The 22,135-nt window shown below is 36.3% G+C and overlaps 1 protein-coding gene across 4 annotated transcripts in view; it reads right to left on the bottom strand.

Moving 5' to 3' along the window:
- AstA-R1 (allatostatin A receptor 1) overlaps positions 1 to 22,135 on the bottom strand; it is a 51,551-nt gene that overhangs the window by 3,629 nt on the left and 25,787 nt on the right. For 3 of the 4 annotated variants that reach the window (XR_001096613.2, XM_076534677.1, XM_012290376.2), the window contains one exon: positions 9,267 to 9,813. The exons of the other annotated variant lie outside the window; for it this stretch is intronic. The gene's annotated coding sequence lies outside the window, so the exon portion shown is untranslated. Of the gene's footprint in view, positions 1 to 9,266; positions 9,814 to 22,135 lie in introns of those variants that run through there. 4 annotated transcript variants of the gene reach the window in all.

The raw sequence follows: 22,135 nt of genomic DNA, 5'->3' as shown, positions 1-22,135 counted from the left end.
CGAAATCACGAAAATCGCAAGAGTCACGAAAGTTGCGAAGTCACGAAGATCATGAAAGTCACGATAGTCACTAAAAGCACTAAAGTCACGAAAGTCACGAAAGTCACGAAAGTCACGAAAGTCACAAAAGTCACGAAAGTCATTGAAGTCACTAAAGCCATTAAAGTCACGAAAATTACAAGAATCACGAAAGTCACGAAAGTCACAAAAGTTACTAAAAGCACTAAAGTCACGAAAGTCACGAAAGTCATTGAAGTCACTAAAGTCACGAAAATCACAAGAATCACGAAAGTCACGAAAGTCACTAAAATCATTAGAAGCACTAGAGTCACGAAAGTGAAGAAAGTCACGAAAGTCATTGAAGTCACTAAAGCCACTAAAGTCACGAAAATTACAAGAATCACGAAAGTCACGAAGATCACGAAAGTCACGAAAGTCACGAAAGTCACAAAAGTTACTAAAAGCACTAAAGTCACGAAAGTCACGAAAGTCATTGAAGTCACTAAAGCCACTAAAGTCACGAAAATTACAAGAATCACGAAAGTCACGAAGATCACGAAAGTCATGAAAGTTACTAAAAGCACTAAAGTCACGAAAGTCACGAAAGTCACGAAAGTCACGAAAGTCATTGAAGTCACTAAAGTCACGAAAATCACAAGAATCACGAAAGTCACGAAAGTCACTAAAATCACTAGAAGCACTAGAGTCACGAAAGTGAAGAAAGTCACGAAAGTCATTGAAGTCACTAAAGCCACTAAAGTCACGAAAGTCACAAAAGTCACAAAAGTCACAAAAGTCACTAAAAGCACTAAAGTCACGAAAGTCACGAAATCACGAAAATTTCAAAAGTTACGAAAATCTCAAAAATCACGAAAATCACTAAATTGCGAAAACAAAAATCTCGAAATCGCGAATATCACGAGGGACACGAAATCACTAAAACCACAAAAAGTCGCGAAATAACGAATATCCCGAAAGTCACGAAAATCTAAAAAATCTCGAAAATGACTAAAACACAAAATCCAAAATTCGCAAATGCACCAATAAAAATACCTAAAAACATAAATACGCAAAATTCTCCAACCTTAAAACACTCAAATCACGCGTTAAACGAGAAACAGCTAAATTCTAATAGTCGCAGTATGTTCAACGATTGATCGTTGCACGCTATTCTTCCTCGCGTCACGGACTAGAAGGATACGGTTTGCAGGGTAAATTTCAAGGACAATACCGTCGCGTGACTTATGGCACGTTAGAGTCCCATACGATATTTCGAACACGTCACGAGCAACATATAAATCATGTCTTGTGGTCGAATGTCCCCGAAACTGCACCATCCCCGAAATGAATTGGAGAAACCTTGAGTCTGTGTCATTCGAATTGGGATATCAATCTTCTTAATACTTCTTCTTCTATTATTTTTTATATACTTACTCGTTTATATACTCCTTGGTACTTGGTACTGGAATTTATGTGGACTACGAAAAAAAATTGATAGGAATATTGCAATATTTATTCAATTTATATATTCAAATTATTTATTCAATATATTTATACAGTGTATTTATTTATTCGTGGCGAGGTATGTTGCCACACGTCTTTTTTATAGTACCGTATTCTTTATATTAAGTAACATCTTTTTATTTAATAAACCTAGCAGACATCTCCTATCGAAGTTTCGATATCTATAATTTTCTGTATGAATCCTGACAATGAACTTTACCGTCAATCAGTGAGACCGTATATTCAATGCGCGAAATATTTCCAATCCAAACGCAGTAAAATGCAACGTGTAAAACGCGAAATAAAAGCTGCTTAATTGTTCAGACCGTGTCAGCTGCGAACAGCAAAAAATGCGGAAACGGGAAATAAAATAGATAAAACCTTAATCGTAGCGAAAGAATTTTACGCAGGTGCAAAGGGTCACATGTAAGCTACTTTTTTCAGCGGAGGTATAAAAATGGGTGAAAGCTGCGGTTTCTGAACGAGCGGTTAGTATGCGGACTCGCATCCGTCTGATCTTCCATTTAACAACACCAAAGAGGATTCAAAGTATTTTCGGGTTCATAGCTGCAAAGCTCGAAGACGATCCAGGGATTATTCGTGTAACTATGACGCGGCCACAAAAGCTCCCGTTTTGGAAGGGAAATCTTGGTGAATTTGTGGCACGTTAGGGACGCTCGAGCGATATGAAGCAGGTGGGTCTCGAATGATAGCACGGATAAAAGCCGGTATTATACCGGTCGGTGACCATTACGTTTCCCATACAACGCTACGCTCGTAAGCGTTTTACTCTCTTTTTTACAATCCGTTTCTTCATCTCTGCGGAGAAATGAGCAGCTCATATACCGCGGGACTCGAATCGTCGCGATGCATGTCAAAATGACCCTATTCTTCTTTTGATTTAACCCGCGAACAATGGATTTATCTCATAATTCTTCTTTACATCGCTCTAATTAAAGCCGACGTGAAAGAGATCGTTGCGTGTCGGTCAAATTAAAATGCAAAGCGGAAAGTTAATCACGGCAAGAATCTTTGTAGCGTTTTAAAAGTTCGGACAAATCGTTCAGATCGGGGCTTTTCAAACTCTCGACAAGTTTAATGCCGGATTCGTTCGGAATTCTTGAGTTATCGGAAGCGTGGAATCTTACGGAAAGCTGCTTAGAGTGTTATGAAGTTCTGTAAAAATACTGGAAATTGAACGGAATCAACGAAATGTCGTCGTATCGCGTTGACATTTCAGTAATCGCCTTCGGAGTTCTCGAAAACATGTCAACCGTTATAGCTTCTTTTGGAACTATTATCAATCAGAATTATTATCACTCGGTAGTTGAGAGCAAATATTTCTGGAGACACGAAGTCTAAGTTGATACTCTTAGAATTTGCACGTTTTGCGAGTTGATAAATTGAGAAGATTATAAATTTAGAAATTTTTGAACAAATCTGAGATGTTCAGGTAACAATTTGGCAACTTAGGAATTTGGGATCTGATCTGAAACCTCATTCAGGGGGTTTGAAAATTTTTAAATAATGTGGGAGACCATATGTGGAGATTTGGAACTGTTGGGTTTTTGTTTAAAGATGTTTTAATATGGGGATTTAGGATTGAAAATGTGGAGGTCTGAACGTATTGGGTTTTGGTCTACAGATGAATTAATATTGGGGATTTAGGAATGTGAGGATGAAGAATGTGACGAAGTCAGAATTAGGACTTTGGGTATATGGGTATTTGGAAATATAGATTCAGGTATGTGGGCGATGAAGAATGTGACGATCTAAGAATTAGGGATCTGGGAATGTGGGGATCTGGAAATATAGAGCTGTGGGAGATGAGAGTACGAAAATTTGAAAATTTAATAACTTGGGTATGTGGGGATCTAGAAATGGAGCTTTAAAAGTGTGGGGATGGAGAATGTGAAGATTTGAAAATTTAAGAATTGGGGAGTAGGTGGATGTGGGTATAAAATTTCAAGAAAATGAAAGATTAAGAAATTTTTTAATTTCTCAGTATACTAATTTCCTAATTTTATAATTTTATAATTTTATAATTTTCCAATTTTCTGATTTTCTAATTTTCTAATTTTATAATTTTCTGATTTTCTAATTTTCTAATTTTCTAATTTTCTAATTTTCTAATTTTCTAATTTTCTAATTTTCTGATTTTCTGATTTTCTAATTTTCTAATTTTCTAATTTTCTAATTTTCTAATTTTCTAATTTTCTAATTTTCTAATTTTCTGATTTTCTGATTTCCCAATTTCTTAAATTCCCAATTCCCTAATTTCCCAATAACCTGATTTTCCAATTCCCTAATTTCTCAACTCCCTAATTTCCCAACTCCCTAATTTCCCAACTCCCTAATTTCTCAATTCCCTAATTTCCCAGTTCCCTAATTTCCCAATTCCCTAATTTCCCAATTCCCTAATTTCCCAACTCCCTAATTTCCCAATTTCCTAATTTCCCAGTGCCCTAATTTCCCAATCCCCCAATTTCCCAATTCCCTACTTTCCAAATTTCCTAATTTACCAATTCCCTAATTTCCCAATTCCGTAGTTTCCCAATTCCCTAATTTACCAATTCCCTAATTTCCCAATTCCCTAATTTTACAATTTCCTATCTTCCCAATTCCCTAATTTCCCAACTCCCTAGTTTCCCAATTCCCTAGTTTCCCAATTCCCTAGTTTCCCAATTCCCTAATTTCCTAATTCCTTAATTTTCTACACCCTAATACCCTAATTCCCTAATTTCCCAACCCAAAATTCCAAAACTCCAAAAAATTTCCCCAAATCCCAACATCAAACACCAAAGCATCCCAAAACTAAAAAGCAAATTTCTCCACCCGTACAAATGGTACACGTGATCACCTAAATGTGTGATCGTTGCTTTCCTCGAAGACCTGCTTGTTGCTTTCCATCCCCAAACACGAGTATCCAGGGGAGTCCCTCTCTGTTTTCCTTGTTGGCAGCACCGAGGACTGAGTTCATCGATCTTTCGACAAAGCAGAAAGATTCCACCCGACATCGGGGCGGTTCTTTTCTCCGACGAGGAAAATGCTTCCGGGTATTTCGAGTCCCCTAGTTCCCACCCTCTTCCTTTTCATGCTTCTTCGCGTTGTTATTGCCCAACCTCTTCCTTCCAATTCCTTCCGTTCGCTCGATCTTCAAGCTTCACTGAGGGTCTGTTAAATTCCTATGCACGTTTCGTGCGTACGAAAGGGTGCGTCCGTATAGCACATTATGTACACCCTGTTGCATTACGCGCTGTTTTATGACCTGGCTGCTCATCAAGGTTTAACATACGAACTACTAATGTTACGTACTTGGTTTATGGCCGGCATTACGTTTGTGTGGTGTGACATTTGCTGAATCACTTTTTGGATACTGGACTTGGGGCTGTTTAAAGTTTTACTTATGGTTTGCATAATTAAACTTTAAATATGAATTATATATTTTAAGCATTCAAGTTACAGTCAGGTAAATTGAAAAACATTAAACTGAAGTATTTTGAGGATTATAGAAATGGTGAAATATATTAGGAACCACGTGAAAAAAATTTGTACAGAAGATTTAATAGTTCACAAAAATGGTAATACAAGTAACAAATACTTGAACTATTAGATAAATATTTTATTTCAGTATTTATAGGTTAAACAGACATAAATTTATAGTAAAATTTAATGAGAAACAGTTTAAGCTTAAGTTTCCTTAAGTATTCACACTCGAATTGTGTCACTTTGAAACATGCTCTTGCAATATAATAAAGGTGGATTATCTCGTTGACATGTAGTCCCGAAACGCCTTACTCGAGTGTCCAGCAAAATTATCAAAGACATGATTAATGACGCCACTAATGTATGCAGATGCGAGAAAATTAGGTGGCGGTAAACTATCCGCCTTATCTAACTCCGTTAACCACTAATGGAAAGTTAACACCTTAAAATTTTAATTAAAATTTCCCTTCTACAAGTATCTCGTGTATGTTTCAATAATTTCAAACATTGCTACAATTGCAGCGGGAAAATTTATATTTACCAATGTTAGGATGATAAATTATCTACCGAATTTTTTCGCAAAAAAGTTTCGAACATTTTTCTTACCAGCTCGAACTTTTAGCCAGTGGTGTAAACGTCGAGTAAATTACACTTTCTCGTCAGAAACATAAAACCGGTATGCTCCTCGCGAAAATCGGGAGAAAAAGAGCTTCTCTCGTTGATAATGGGAGAACTCACGGAGGATGGAAACGCATTAGTATTCTAAAAGCAGGATATCGTTGATCCTGCGATTCAGGACTGTAGGTTCACCGCAATCCTTCAAAATTCTCTTGGCAACGATCCCATAACGGATGGCAGTCTCTGCTCACGACTGTGGTTTTCGAAACACCTTACATCTCGCCGTGAACTTGTAATCTAGTTGCCTGCTCCGTATCGATTACGTCGAATTGATTGACCCTATTGTTTCGTGGTGACATTTCTTGTATTCTCGATACTTTATGCAGCGATACATCTCTCTTCATTATTAAGGAGGAACCTGAAATAGGGGATAGCTAACGCGATTCTGAATAAAATTTCCCTTTGCAAAAATATGGTTTGAAGCTTCGTTTTTGAATTATTCACTCGTATTTACATCTCCAGCCGAATTTTAGCTAAACCGATAGAAAATCAGAAACTGTTTTCCCTCGGCAGTGTCACAAAAATTGTTAGCCCACTCCGAGCTTTTGTGAAACGTAAAAATTCTTCGAAGAGTCACTCTCGAGTCGTCAAGTACGCAGCAAAATAAAAGTACGTACCAAGTTCCAAGTATCAGGTTTCAGGTATCAAGTATCAGGTTTCAAATATCAAGTTTCAAGTATCGAGTTACAAGTCTGGTCGTTGAAAGTACGTATCAAGTTACAAGTATCAGGTTTCAGGTATCAAGTGTCAGGTTTCAAATATCACGTTTCAAGTTCCAAGTATCAGGTTTCAGGTATCAAGTGTCAGAATCAGCTACCTCCCATTTCAGGGACCTACTAATTGTGAGACACTCTGTAGAATCTCCACACATGCTACATATGCTACCCCCTTCATATGCTACAAATCCAAAAAAATTTGTAAAAATAAAAAAAAGTGGAAAGAAATGAAAGAACGCGAGTTTGAAGAATATCCAACAAAAATGAGTAAAAATAAAAAAAAAGTGGAAAGAAATGAAAGAACGCGAGTTTGAAGAATATCCAACAAAAATGAGTAAAAATAAAAAAAAGTGGAAAGAAATGAAAGAACGCGAGTTTGAGGAATATCGAGTGGTGCATCAAGCATTCAGTTTGTAACGAAAATTCATTTCGGTTGATGATTCGGCAAAAGCCAGAGGGAAAGCATAATCCGGAAGTTACGAGCCTATCCTGGATCCGATAGAGCAACAGACGGTAGAACGAGAACGACATTTACATTCGCAGCAATGTGCCGCGATATTGTCAGTCCATGGTAATATCTCTGGGAAAGTCAATGTGAAGGGGGCTTAACGATAGCGCCACTCAGGAAAGAGACTAATGATCGATCGTCGAAGGGAGTCAAATGATTTCCTTTAGATGGTTAATGCATCGGAAAAAGGGACATTTATAATGACATTAAGGGATATCCTGTAATTATTCCGACAAATTCGTGTGGAACGAATTTCATAGTCATCGTCGATTTTTCATCTTGACTCGAATACGACAGCGCTCAATTTTGGGATGTAAGTCGACTTTTTCATTTATCGTGACTGATCATTTTCTATTTTCTTTTCTTGCAAGTATTGGAGTATTTGAAGGACTTAAATATATTTCAAATTTTTTCTTTTGGAGCAAAATTTTTTTTTTATACAAGATCAAGCTTTTATAAACTCCGTTTACAATATATTTACCAGCACTGTTTCTCGACTATTTTCTGTCAAAATAATTTAAAAAATTGCGCATGTTAAGCTTGTTATTTAGACTTTATACAATACTCTTTAGAGGCAATGGAGAATTTCTTAATACAAAAACAACGCAATTTAGCATAGCATAAAGTATGTAAGATGCACATTAAGCTACATTAGACAGCGAGCTTCATTAAACGGATTACATAGATGTTTAATCAAACAGGAAAGTCGAGTTAGTGTAGTTACGGAGATTAAGTCTTGTATGGCCATAGCGGGGAAGTATAATTTGCCATTGAATATTCAGGTTCGTTGAATATTAATGCTAGCGTCGTAATTTCAGCAGTAATCATTTCTTGCAATAAATATTGCGTTCGTTTGACCCTTTCGTTTCGTCGGTTCATCGTTTTCTCGTTATCAAATATTTCGCCGATAGATTTTAACGCTACGACTATCTCATCTGGATATAAATTTTTGCCGCATGGTTTGACGAAAATATTTTGCATCGGCTAAAACTATAAAAATGGCAAAATAAAATTGGGACAGTTTATAAATGAAATTTCCCTGATACTTTGAAATTTAATTAATAATAGAAATATTTAGAATGTTAGATATGTGGAAATACAAGAAGGTACATGGAGATATAGGGATGTAGGAATACAAAAGCTTGTGTATCTATATATTCAGCTCGTTTTTATATTTATTTTATTTTTGTAATATATAATGTTTTATTTTTGTAATATACCGGGTTCGCAACCAGTGTAGGTACCTGAAATATAGCTGAGTTTGAAGGATTCTAACACTTGACACCTGAAACCTGATACTGGAACTTGAAACTTGATATTTGAAACCCGACACTTGATACCTAAAACCTGATACTTGGAACTTGAAACTTGATATTTGAAACCCGACACTTGATACCTGAAACCTGATACTTGTAACTTGATACGTACTTTTAACGACCAGACTTGTAACTCGATACTTGAAACTTGATATTTGAAACCTGATACTTGATACCTAAAACCTGATACTTGGAACTTGATACGTACTTTTATTTTGCTGCGTACTTGATGACTCGAGAGTGACTCTTCGAAGAATTTTTACGTTTCACAAAAGCTCGGAGTGGGCTAACAACTTTTGTGACACTACCGAGGGAAAACAGAATAATTAAGAATTTTACAAGTTAATATAGAGATATCACTGAACACATTACATTAAAATTATAGAATTATTTGAAATCATATATTTGCACGGTTTAACGAATTTGCTACCGTGTCGATAATCATTGACTTGTACTACTTCGGTCATCTCGTATTTCCTACAAATTGATTCATTATTGTACGATACATCTGGTGCTGGATTTTAGAAGTTAAAGTAGAGATATCATTACATGGTATTAAAGTATTATTTGAATTTATGCAGATGTTTAGTTTAATGGGTTTTTACGTTATGACTATAATTATTGACTCGAGCTACTTCGCCACAGATTTTCTCTAAATGACATTATTACTGGTCTGTGTACTCTGCTATTTTACAACGAATTTTGGGAGTTCATAACAGAAAATTAAATTAAAAGGATAATGTTACTAAAAATTGACTTATTTTACTTTATCACATTCTGCAAATCATTTTATTGCTAATATTTCTTGACACGGAAATTCAACAAAATAATAGAAAATCAATACCAAATAAAAATAATGATCTTATTATATCAAAGTATTTTACAATTTATATTCCCTCCACAAGCTCCTAAAAAAAATGACAAAAATAATAAAAGAACTACCAAAATATTCATTCAATTATCCTCCAAAAGTAAACTAAAAAGTTGCACTCAGGATGGTTGGAGAGAGAAGGTATAAAATTCCATAGATACAGTTTATAAAGCATATAAAACGAGAAGTTGATAATTTATTACATCACATCAGCGTCTTTATTGATATACGTACTTTACAACTTGTATGAGGACATTTCTCCACGAAGTCTCCGAGTTTCCTTAAAACTTAGGACCTTAACCTACGGCGTTTCGCTGGCAAACAAACTGTCGCGTCGTGAATGAAATTACTTTCGAAATATGCATCCTACTCCTAGTTTCGTGAAAGTGGCAGGGGCTCATCTGCCATCCCTCACGAAATTTCTAAGGACCAAAAATTCAGAGACTCTCTTTACAGTCGAACAAGCCTTAACTCTATATTAATCGTTTAAACCTTTGTTACTAACTAGTCTCTTAATATTCACACGATTGTATGTACATCTGGTGTACGCGTTCGACTGTATAAAATATCAAACACGAATTTTTTCGAAAAATTAGCCAAATCACCGAGAATTACGATTAGACACAAATGCACGTACGAAATCACACAACAATCATTCCATCGCGTTAATATCGAGGGTATCCTGAAGGTTTAGAAAGAACAGCTGATTACTGGACGAATTCGCCGGAAGAGGACCTGAAACAGTAAAAACATGGAAATAACGCAAGAATATTATGCTAAAATTAGTTTCATGCTGAATCTAAATTAAAAGGTTCTGGAAATAATCGAACGCCTCTCATTGAAAAAAATGCAAAAATGAATTTGATTAAATTTTTCGAAATTTCATATCAAATTGAGGGAATTAAAAAAAATATTTTAAGATAGCGCAATCCTTCTTGAATAAAACAAAAGAGAATTTAGTTAAATCGGTTGAGTGGTTTTTCAGAAAAAAATTCGTAAGTGAAGCCTATTTCCGCAAAAGTGGGCAAAAATTGCAAACTTTGAAGGCTTGTTATTTTTTAACAAACTCGAAACCGCCGAAACGATGACTTAAACCCCCCCTAATTTCACATGGACTACAACATATTTTGATTAGAGCGTAAAATGACCCATATAAACTTGTCCCATGAATGAATGAATAAAATCTATTGATAGTTTCTGTAATAAATCTTGAAATATTCCCAAAATTTCCGCGACGCGAATCTGTGTCACAAAAAGCAGCAAAAAAAATCGGGGACGATTGAAATTTTTAAACGGTCAACGAAAGTAGCCCGCAAGTGTTGGCTAGACGGGGCTGACTCGATGATGAGTACACAGATCGATGATGGAGAAGTGTAAGAAGGACAAGAAGTGGCTAAGAGAGATGAACTAAAGGAAAGGAGTGGAAATAGGAATACGACGACGACAGAGACGACAGAGGCCGGTATATGTACCATAGAGCCTCTTATGCTCGTCGAGTGAAGTTTTCCGCCAGTTTCACGGCTCGGCCTACTTTGCTGAGCCTCCTAACCCAGAATTACATCGTCGAAAAGATCGCGAAATTTCGCTACAATGACGCAGGAACGTTTATGCTAAACATTTTTCGATCACGAACCGAGTTTATTACTGCACCGATAAAGGCAAGCTCTTTTAAACCCTTGCGCTATGATTTATCTGTCGAAGGCGTTGGTCAGACCAGACTAATTACAGCAGTAATATTGAAACAGACGTAGAAAGTTAAAATTTTATATCAATTTTGTATCATGCAGTAGTTGACCATGCAAATTGTAATTGGACTAGAAGTCTAAATTGAAATGAAGTTCAAGAATATGGGAAAAATGACCAAACGTACCAAAAATATGTAAAAAAATGTACGTTATTTGAGTTTGAGTGCGTCATGGCTACGTCACTAGTGCCAAGAGTGTGTCATGGGTGCGTCATGAGTACTCAGAGTGCGTCATAGGTGCGTCGTGAGTGTCAAAATTGCGTCATAGATGCGTCACAAGTACCAAGAGTGCGTCTCGGGTGCGTCACAAGTACCAAGAGTGCGTCATGGATGCGTCACAAGTGCCAAGAGTGCGTCGTGGGTGCGTCACGAGTGCCAAGGGTGCGTCATTAGTGCGTCATTAGTGCGTCACAAGTACCAAGAGTGCGCCTTGGGTGCGTCACAAGTACCAAGAGTGTGTCATGGGTGCGTCACGAGTACTCAGAGTGCATCATGGATGCGTCACGAGTGTCAAAAGTGCGTCAGGGATGCGTCACGAGTGTCAAAAGTGCGTCAGGGATGCGTCAAAGTGCGCAGAGTGCGTCATTAGTGCGTCACAAGTACCAAGAGTGCGCCTTGGGTGCGTCACAAGTACCAAGAGTGCGTCAGAAGTACCAAGAGTGCGCTGTGGTTGCGTCACGATTGCCAAGGGTGCGTCACAAGTACCAAGAGTGTGTCATGGCTGCGTCACGAGTACTCAGTGCGTCATGGATGCGTCACGAGTGTCAAAAGTGCGTCAGGGATGCGTCAAAGTGCGCAGAGTGCGTCATTAGTGCGTCACAAGTACCAAGAGTACGTCATGGATGCGTCACAAGTGCGAAGAGTGCGTCATTAGTGCGTCACAAGTACCAAGAGTGCGCCTTGGGTGCGTCACAAGTACCAAGAGTGCGTCTTGAGTGCGTCAAGAGTACCAAGAGTGCGCCGTGGGTGCGTCACGAGTGCCAAGAGTGCGTCACGGGTGCGTCACGAGTGTCACGAGTGCGTCATTAGTGCGTCATGGGTGTTACGAGTGCGTCATAAGTGAGTCATGAGCGTCACGAGTGCGTCGTAGATGCGTCATAAGTGCACAATGAAATGTGAGAATAAATTCCAAGTGAAACGAACGAGTAAATGCTACAATTAATGACGCAATTATAATTATTTCCCCATTAAAACTTGACCTATCAACAGGTCATCAAATTTACTAATTTTAGTGTAAGAGTTAGAGTAAGCTTTCGAGAGTGGAAGTTTGATCGAACGAGAAAGTCAAAATTGATCGAATAAATGAAATATGGTTGGGATAAAAGTAAGCAGAACTTCCGACCTATTTTTAGATGACTTATTTCGTGACCGGGCCAGGTACAAGCACTTTCCATTAGGAACCACCCTTCCTTCATCATTCAGCGTTAATTCCATGTGAATTCGTTTACTCTTTTTTACGAGCTCGACCACCTCGGTGTCGTTTCCCTTTTGACCAATTTTGTGTTTACTCCGGGCAAAGACTCTTTCGTGAAATCCTACCACTGTTATCGAGAAATCGAAGGCAATTCGAGATGATTCAAAGCGATTTCGTAAATGCAGAGTAAATAAGGGTTATGGGGAAAAGTATCCAAGTCACGAACACGTGATACAAACGGAAGTATTGAGCCTCAAAGGGAAACTGCTGACTCAGACCTCAATCTTGAATCACATATTTTAGGTTTTATTCTGAAACAACATTTGTAGAATTTTTTTCGAATTTCCTATGCGAATTACAATTAAACTGCCACTGTTTTCATTAATTATAAATGAAAATGAAAATTTGTTGTTTAATAAGAATTATAATGAGACTAACAGCACAACAACATAATGAATAATGACTCAAAAAGTATTTATGTTTGAACAGTTAAAAAAACAAGAATTTGTTACATACAATGAAACGTGAAATAAAAAGAATTTGTTACAATAAAATAATTTGTTAAATACAATTTATTGAACAGAAAATATCTGCCCCACTGAAAAATTAATTTAAAAAAAACTATTACAGTGAACAGAAATTGAGACAAGAAAAAAATTGTCACATTTAATAGAAATGGAAATAAGAAAAATTATTACAGTGAACACAAATTGAAACAAGAAAAAAATTGTCACATTAAATAGAAACTGAAATAAGAAAAATTTCTTATGTTGAATAAATGGTAGAAATTATTAAAAATTCTGACAAGAAGAACAAACAAGTTTTGAATTATTAAAATGTCTCTGACATAAAAATTATTAAGAAAGGTACTTTCAGAATTACCCTTTAGAAATGAATTTTATTTCTCTGTACTTAACTTGTACACAATAAATCAGTTCCTAAGACCTGTTTCTTAGCGTCAATAAAATTTATTTCCAAGCTAAGTCTTGATTTATGGCTCCCCTTATTAGGACTGCATTTGCGAATTACAGTGACAGATTATAACTGAGATCGATTCAACAGCAGAAGATAACGCACGATAAATTAGCGTTCAATGTGAAGGTACCAGGTTAATCAGCCTCAATATACAGTGACATTTATTGCGATATGCTGTGAGAATTATTGCTATTTCTCCTTAGATTTAATGTGAACAAAATTTACGGTGGTCTAAAAACATATTATTTCACGAGAAGTAAGTTCAGTGTACAAATATGATAATACGGTATAAATTATTTGCTTCTTATCTCCTCTGTATCTTTTCTTCCCTCGCAGAGGGAAATATGAATGTGATTCGAATCCCAAACCAGTCCCCACAGTAAAATTCGACCTGCATAAGTATACAAAGCGAATCCCTTGATGATACGCGTGGAGAGACTCTCCGACTGTTTCGATAGTGGAACAATGCTTACCGATCACATAATTCTACGAATAGGTAGGGAGAAGTGGGTATTAGTCAAAAATAGTTGGTTATCGAATTAGGAAAATTTTATTTTTATGGATGTAATTATGTGGGAAATTATTGTGTAATAATTTGTTACTGTCGATAATAAATTGTGTGAAATTTGGTGAATGCCACAGAAAATGACACCCACTCAAAAGACTAAATTACAACCCTCCAACCATATTTGAATTGAAAAAAAAATTATATTTGGAAATTATAAAGCAAAGGAAATACAAGACATCAACGTGTGTAGTGCCACTAATAAATTACAATGTGAACAAACCTTTAAATTTCCCCTCAAAAAAATTCAGAAAATTTGAAAATTTTAAAAGTGAAAACCAGAAAGTGCCACAGCCATCTCCCCAAAACAATCCCCAAAAACCTAAACCAAAATCAGAATCTCAGTGCCCTTCAATCTTACCCCTCCAAAATATCAATCCACGATTAAAAATGTATTTCCACTGTAATTCGATTTGTAGAATAATTCGATGCCCGTGTGTACAATCCATCAGCACCGAGAATCGATTTCTAGAGAGGGTGAGCGGCACGAACGTCGAGGGGTTGTTTACTTGCCTCATGGGAGGCAAGACTCGTCCAAAAACCTGCCATTTCGAAGTTACACAACGAAACAGGTCCTCATAAAATAATCATGAACAAAGCTCTTCTTCTAGCATTGCTTACCGAGACAGTCGTTGCATATACATCGGCAAATCGATTGGCGGGATGTGATTTAAACTCGTCGCTTGAAAAACACTTCTATGTGCACGAGTGGTTCATATTCTGGTACGGGAGTTCGGTGATCTGATTTGAAAATCGAAATTCGAATGAAGGTAGAGGTAAACTTGTAGAGCTTGTTGTTTATGGTTCATTTATTGCATATATGTGCAATGCATAGGGTGTTCGGTTATTGGTTACATAATTTCAAGGGGTAGCTGGTGTCTGAGCAAGTGACTTTGCAGTTTACACAAATTTTGACTGATGCTTAATTCTTCTTGTCTGATTACTTTCCTCTGATGTATTTTACTAGTTTCATTAGTTAAGAGGCGTATTGTAGTTGTCTGACCACCTACCTGCATCTTATTCTACTTGTCTGACTACCTTACTCCATCTTATTCTACTTGTCTGACCACCTAAGTGCATTTATTCTACTTGTCTGACCACCTAAGTGCATTTTATTCTACTTGTCTGACTACCTTACTCCATCTTATTCTACTTGTCTGACCACCTTACTGCATCTTATTCTACTTGTCTGACCACCTCATTATATCTTATTCTACTTGTCTGACCACCTCACTATATCTTATTCTACTTGTCTGACCACCTCACTATATCTTATTCTACTTGTCTGACCACCTCACTATATCTTATTCTACTTGTCTGACCACCTCACTATATCTTATTCTACTTGTCTAATCACCTCATTATATCTTATTCTACTTGTCTGGCCACCTCACTATATCTTATTCTACTTGTCTGACCACCTCACTATATCTTATACTATTTGTCTGACCACCTCACTATATCTTATTCTACTTATTCAATATTAATCAGGCACCCTCTACTTGTCTTACCACCTTACTACATCAAATACTACTTGTCTTACCACTTTTCTCTGACATATTCGACTAGTCTCATTATTTATGAAGCATACTCTACTTGTCTGACTATCTTGCTGCATCTTATTCTACTTGTCTGACCACTTCCCTCTGATATATTCTACTAGTCTCATTATTTATGAAGTATACTCTACTTGTCTGATGATCTTGCTACATCTAATTCTACTTGTCTGATCACTTCCCTCTAACATATTCTACTAGTGTCATTATTTATGAAGCATACTCTACTTGTCTGAATATCTTCCTACATCTTATTCTACTTGTCTGACCACTTCCCTCTTATATATTCTACTAGTCTCATTATTTATGAAGCATACTCTACTTGTCTGACCAGCTTCTGAATTATTACCCAAAACCCTTTATATTTTCATGACGATCAATAACAATATTTTTTACATTCACATTCATTAAAATTATCGTAGCGTTTAATACAATCATCCGCCGTTTTTAATACAATTATCCTTCCCGTTTTTGTTGAAGTATCAGAACTGAAGTTTTAATTTGTTTAATTTCATTTGTACCGATACACGATTCGTTACGAAGTTACATCGGATTTTTTTTGTTAATTGACTTTTAATAAAAGTTCGCGATTGGAAACTGGATATTTGTTAATGGTCAATATACACTGATTGATTCACTGATTCATGGATACAATTTCTGTTGAAAATATTGGAGAAATTGTTATACATTTTTGTTTAATTTCAAGCTTCAATATTTGACGTTGTGATTTGTAATTTTGTATCGGGAAGTTATTTCAGTATTTTTATATCAACAGATAACAGCAGATATATAATAAAATTTTACATATTAACTTTGTTTAATTAATTGTTATTTTATTACTGAAATCAAATTATGTTACAAATTAATTAATAATAAAGTATGGTTGAAATCTATTCGATTTTGAAATTGTACGTTGATATTCATTTCGTGTCACATCAGTATTAATTATTTTAATTATTGATCTTTAATTACTGCATTTGACAGATGTCTTAACAGATTTTTATTTGATTTTACATTTCACAGATTTTCTAAATCTATATGTCTTTCTCATTGATAAGCTCATTAGAAACGCATTCACCAAGTTAAAGTCAAGAAACCATGTACACAAAGTACTGAACAACTTAAGTGCAACAAACATTCGCTAACTCGTTAATTTGATCCCAATTTCTAACAAACTTTCTCAGCTTCAGTTTTCTAATTATCGCAGAATTTCATGACACGGTTCGCTAATTACGCATCGACGCACTTCTAATTATTTATGTCGAACAAAATTCCCCGCATATTTTCGAGGTAACCACATTTAACCGCGACGTTGAGCGCGCTTAAAAGGATTTCGCCGGAGTCTTATTCCTCTAAGAAGCTTTTCGTTCGCGAATTATACGCTTCGCGGAGCGTACACGCGTAATTCTCCGCAATTTTATTCGATGAATTTATATTCATGCAACGTGGCGACGTAGGCACAAATCTACTTTAAGCGCAATTTCTTGCGAACCCCTTGTTTTCGTGTTCGTCGAACTTTTAAAGAACTCCGTGGCAAAAAAACTGAGCTACTTGAAAAATCCTTTTAGGGAATAAATCGCTCGACTTAATCTAGGTGTTAGAATGCATAGCGACAGGATTAGACTTCACAAGTTTTTACCGATACTTTCAAGACTTTTTTGCTTTGAATCAATTTATTGGTAGCTGTTGTTGAAATTATTGGGATCACATTCAATAAAGTCATCGCAGGATTCAAGTCAAGACTATTTTACGTGTTTGATTACCTAGAAAGTAGATTTGTCTTGTTTGACCACCTCCTAGAATCAGATTATGCATGTCTGACCACTTTTCTTTGGTGCATTCCACTTGTTTTGATACCTAGTAGGAGTATTCTACTTGTCTGACCACCGTACTACATCTTATTCTACTTGTCTGACCAACGTACTGTGTCTTATTCTACTTGTCTGACCACCGTACTGCATCTTATACTACTCGTCTGACCACCTTCGTACATCTTATTCTACTTTTCTGACCACCTTCATACATCTTATTCTACTTGTCTGACCACCTTACTACACTTGTCTTATTCTACTTATTTGACCACTTTACTACACTTGTCTTATTCTACTTGTCTGACCATCTTGCTACACTTGTTTTATTCTACTTGTCTGACCACCTTACTACACTTGTCTTATTCTACTTGTCTGACCACTTTCCACTGATATCTTCTACTAGTCCCACTACCTATCAGGCACATGCTACTTGTCTTACCACCTTGCTACAGCAACTTTTACTTGTTTCACCACTTTCCACTGACATATTCTACTAGTGTCATTATTTATTAAGCATACTCTACTTGTCTGGCCACCTTCCTACATCTACTTACTACTTGTTCGGCCACTTTCCTCTGACATATTCTACTAGTGTCATTATTTATCAAGCATACTCTACTTGTCTTACCACCTTCCTACATCAACTTACTACTTGTATGAGCACTTCCCTCTGACATATACTACTAGTCTCATTATTTATGAAGCATACTCTACTTGTCTGACTATCTTGCTGCATCTTATTCTACCTGTCTGACCACTTTCCTCTGACATATTCTACTAGTCTCATTATTTATGAAGCATACTCTACTTGTCTTACTATCTTGCTACACCTCATTCTACTTGTCTGACCACTATCCTCTGACATATACTACTAGTCTCATTATTTATGAAGCATACTCTACTTGTCTTACTATCTTGCTACACCTTATTCTACTTGTCTGACCACTTCCCTTTTATATATTCTACTAGTCTCATTATTTATGAAGCATACCCTACTTGTCTGACTATATTGCTGCATCTCATTCTACTTGTCTGGCCACTTTCCTCTGACATGTTTTACTAGTCTCATTACTTCTTAAACATATTCTACTTGTCTGACCAGTTTGGTTAAACATAAAAGTTCTTTAAAAAGACACTCTTCAACGATCATTCCATATAGAGAACCTACTGATTCATCGTTTAATCATCATTTAATATAATCTTCGCTATAACACACCACCCTTTATCATACACAAACAACAAAAATTAAAAGAACTCGTTTAACTATGATACGAACATAATTAAAATAATCCGTAAAATCGGATGCAGCAGTAAATTAGAGAAAAGCAGATGAAACACAAAGACAACGGTTATCAGAGAGATATGAAAATGTTCAGAACACGCGCGGTAAAAAAATAACGCTGAATTTTACTGAAAATAAAATATTACCGTCTCCATTAAAAATACCTGGAATTTTTTCTCTAATGAGGTATTATTACAAAGTGAATTATTTGATGAAGGCATGTTTAAATTCACAAAGGAACGTTTTAGCATTCTTTCTTTCATTTTACTGGAATGTTTCGGCCTGCATGAAAGGAACTAGATAAGAATTAATTTCTATCGTTATAATATGAGGGAAGATTGATAGCTGCGGGGTAAATAAAAAACGATGGAAAGTGTACGGATAATTAATCTTCTTTGTGTACTTCCTTTTCGTGACTGTGCTCCCTTGCTTTATTAACGTGGACATTCTTCGATTTTGGACTGATTTTGTATTCTTGTTTAGGGAGGGAGTTTTATGTCAAACTTGGGATCAGTTTGGGTCAACTTGGGATCAACTTGGGTCAACTTGGCATTAAAATGTTTGATGAACTCGTTTGAGATTAATACTTAAATTATTATTGATTATTGTTATTGTTTACTGCCTCTATTATTACTATTGTTAACTGACACTATTGTCTGTTTCATAATATAAATTCATCACTTTGTGTGAAATTATAGATTCAGTTAAAAAATATTTATTACAAATTTTATTAAACTGAATGGTTAGGTTATTATGTATTTTTAATTGCCACTACTGTATCATACAACTATTATAATAATTATTACTCCAATAAATTGCTACTAACATTTTCTACATCATATTTATACATCACATATAAACTACCATAAATTCATCTAAAAAAATATTTATATCAAATTCTATGAAACTAAATTTAAATATAAAATAACAAACCCTCAAAAAATATTCCGTCGTAAATTTTCCTAAAATGTTTCCAGAAACATTGTAAAGCTCTATCTGTTCGTGCGTTTCGTTGGAAACCGCAATGAAACAGCCGCGAGACCGTTTGTTATTGCAGCTTCATTCGGCGAATGCCCCATGGTTTCAGTAGAAATAAACCATAAAAACTAAGACGTTTGTTTGAATAAATGCAACTTCAGTAATATTGCGTAATATCCTCCATTCTGTGCCCACCGCCGGAGATACTTTGTATCTCTAACCTCGCAAAAATCGCGCGTTGCGTACGTTTTAGCCCCATGTAATTTTCACGCCCGGAAATATGTGTAAACGGAGAAACAGTGACAACGCTTTATGGAGAATTTTTTTCAGAAACGAGAATACAGTGCTTGTACAGTTTTATGCTCCGCGCAATGTGACGGTGTAAAATGTAAAAATCAACGGGGTGTATATGATGGAACGGTGAGAGATTCCCAAATATTTACTGTGATACTTCGTGATCTCTTAAAACAGACATTCGACAAAAATTTTGTATGCAAGTATTTTTTTATTAGCTTATTTAAATGTTCTGTTGAGGCTATGACAACTGATTCGAATTTATTATATTCTCAAATATTAACCCCTTGCAATTTAATTGTCAAGCGCGTCACGAGTGCGTCATCAGTGAGTCACAGGTCACCCAAATTATAATTGGACTTGAACTCCAAACTGAAATGGAGTTCAAAAATATTCGAAAAAATTTACAATATTTCAATTTGGGTGCGTCACAGGTGCGTCATGAGTGCATCACAGGTGCGTTGTGAGTGCGTCATGAATGCGTCATAGTTCACCCCAATATTTGAATTTGGGTGCGTCAGGAGTGCGTCAGGTGTCACGGGTGCGTCACGAGTGCGTCACAAGTAAGACTCATCCAAATAAAACATTTTACAAATCGTGTGTAATTGCATAAGACTTAAATACTATAAAAATGACTATACTCTGAGTAATCTATTTTCTAAATTTATAATCTAATCTATTTTCTATCGACTTAACGTATTAAGTCAGAAAACAAATTAAATCAGAAAGAGGTTAAGCTACAAAAATAAAAGCGAGAGTCTATCATAACGAAGCAAATAACGTTATCATCGAAGGGTAACAAAGTTTCCGTAATAAATCGATTTTCGAGTGGTCGATGACATTCGGTCGAGTGTTACGCAAAATACCGCAGAAAGCTTTTAATGCGATGAAACAGCAAAATATCGATCGGTGATACGTTTCGAGATCACTGAATGCGGGTTTGATTAAAGTGCGTTGCCTGTTTAGCCGAGCAATTTCGGCGGAGCGGCGATACACATAAAACTCGAATCGTATAGGTTTATCGGCAATTTGAACTGACTATGGCAAAACGCGAATCACCTTCCATTTCTTCCGGCGCTCGCGGCAACTTTATTTCTTACGAGCGCAACATCTATGACACATAAAACCCTGCCGCGGTAATAATATGAAGCGGCGGAATTGCTGGAATTATGCTGGCCACACTGCCCGAGAAATACAACGCTTATGTGCTGAATTTACAATGATACTGTTTTATAAATTACTTCGTTTGCAAGTTTTTATTCTTTCAAATTTCTATTTTTTTTAATCAAATTCTCAAAGTAACCCACTTCTTAATTTTGTACAATTTTAATTATTTAATCAAATAATATATTTTACCCGAAACCTGATACTTGGAACTTGAAACGTGATATTTGAAACCTGACATTTGATACCTGAAACCTGATACTTGGAACTTGAAACTTGATATTTGAAACCCGACACTTGATACCTGAAACCTGATACTTGTAACTTGATACGTACTTTTAACGACCAGACTTGTAACTCGATACTTGAAACTTGATATTTGAAACCTGATACTTGATACCTGAAACCTGATACTTGGAACTTGATACGTACTTTTATTTTGCTGCGTACTTGATGACTCGAGAGCGACTCTTCGAAGAATTTTTACGTTTCACAACGCTCGGAGTGGGCTAACAATTTTTGTGACATTACCGAGGGAAAACAGTTTCTGATTTTCTATCCGATCTCGGAAGTTTAGAAATTATTTATCCAGAAACGGAGCGACGAGGTCATTTAGCGAGCAGCAAAGTTAGGGAAGAAGATCGTTCTTCGTTGGTGAAACTCGTAGATAACAGACCCATAACACGGAGAGTTTACGATTTCTATCCACGTTCTGCTGAAAATGAAAATGCGCGTACGAACGTGTCCACCACGGACAAAAGGAACCGGAAGCAATATTTCTGGTAATTTATCGATATTGGGTGAATGCTGTACAGGATATTGAACGCGATATTACCGGTCCGTCGCTAGTCAGCTGTTAACGCAATAATAACTGTCGGGTACAGAGAAATCACGATTTGTGTTACGATCAAAATGTAAGCTGCGGTCCGCCTGTGGCTTCTAATACACTGCAAATAGTGAAATACACAGGGACCAACCGGTTTCGCTATACCGAATAACTATGGAGTCATCGGTTGTATGAAGAAATATTTCCCGCGAAAGTTACGGTACGGCGAGCACACATTTTCGCCCCACTGTTTTTTCATGTAGACGGACGATTTTTTAACGAATTCCCCCATTTATTTTCTGCGTTCGGGGTAAATTTGGAATACAAATATTTGAGATACTAACGATTTGTATTGTCGAGCTTCAATTTGAAATTTAGTTGAGTGCAAATAAAGCTAGGAAAATATTTGAATTGTAAGTGCGTCATAAGTGCATCATAGTTCACGCGC

The sequence above is a fragment of the Megachile rotundata genome, chromosome 8, assembly GCF_050947335.1.
Source record: "Megachile rotundata isolate GNS110a chromosome 8, iyMegRotu1, whole genome shotgun sequence".
Classification (NCBI taxonomy): domain Eukaryota; kingdom Metazoa; phylum Arthropoda; class Insecta; order Hymenoptera; family Megachilidae; genus Megachile; species Megachile rotundata.
Note: the sequence above shows the minus strand (reverse complement) of the source record. Positions and strands in the feature narration are given on the sequence as shown.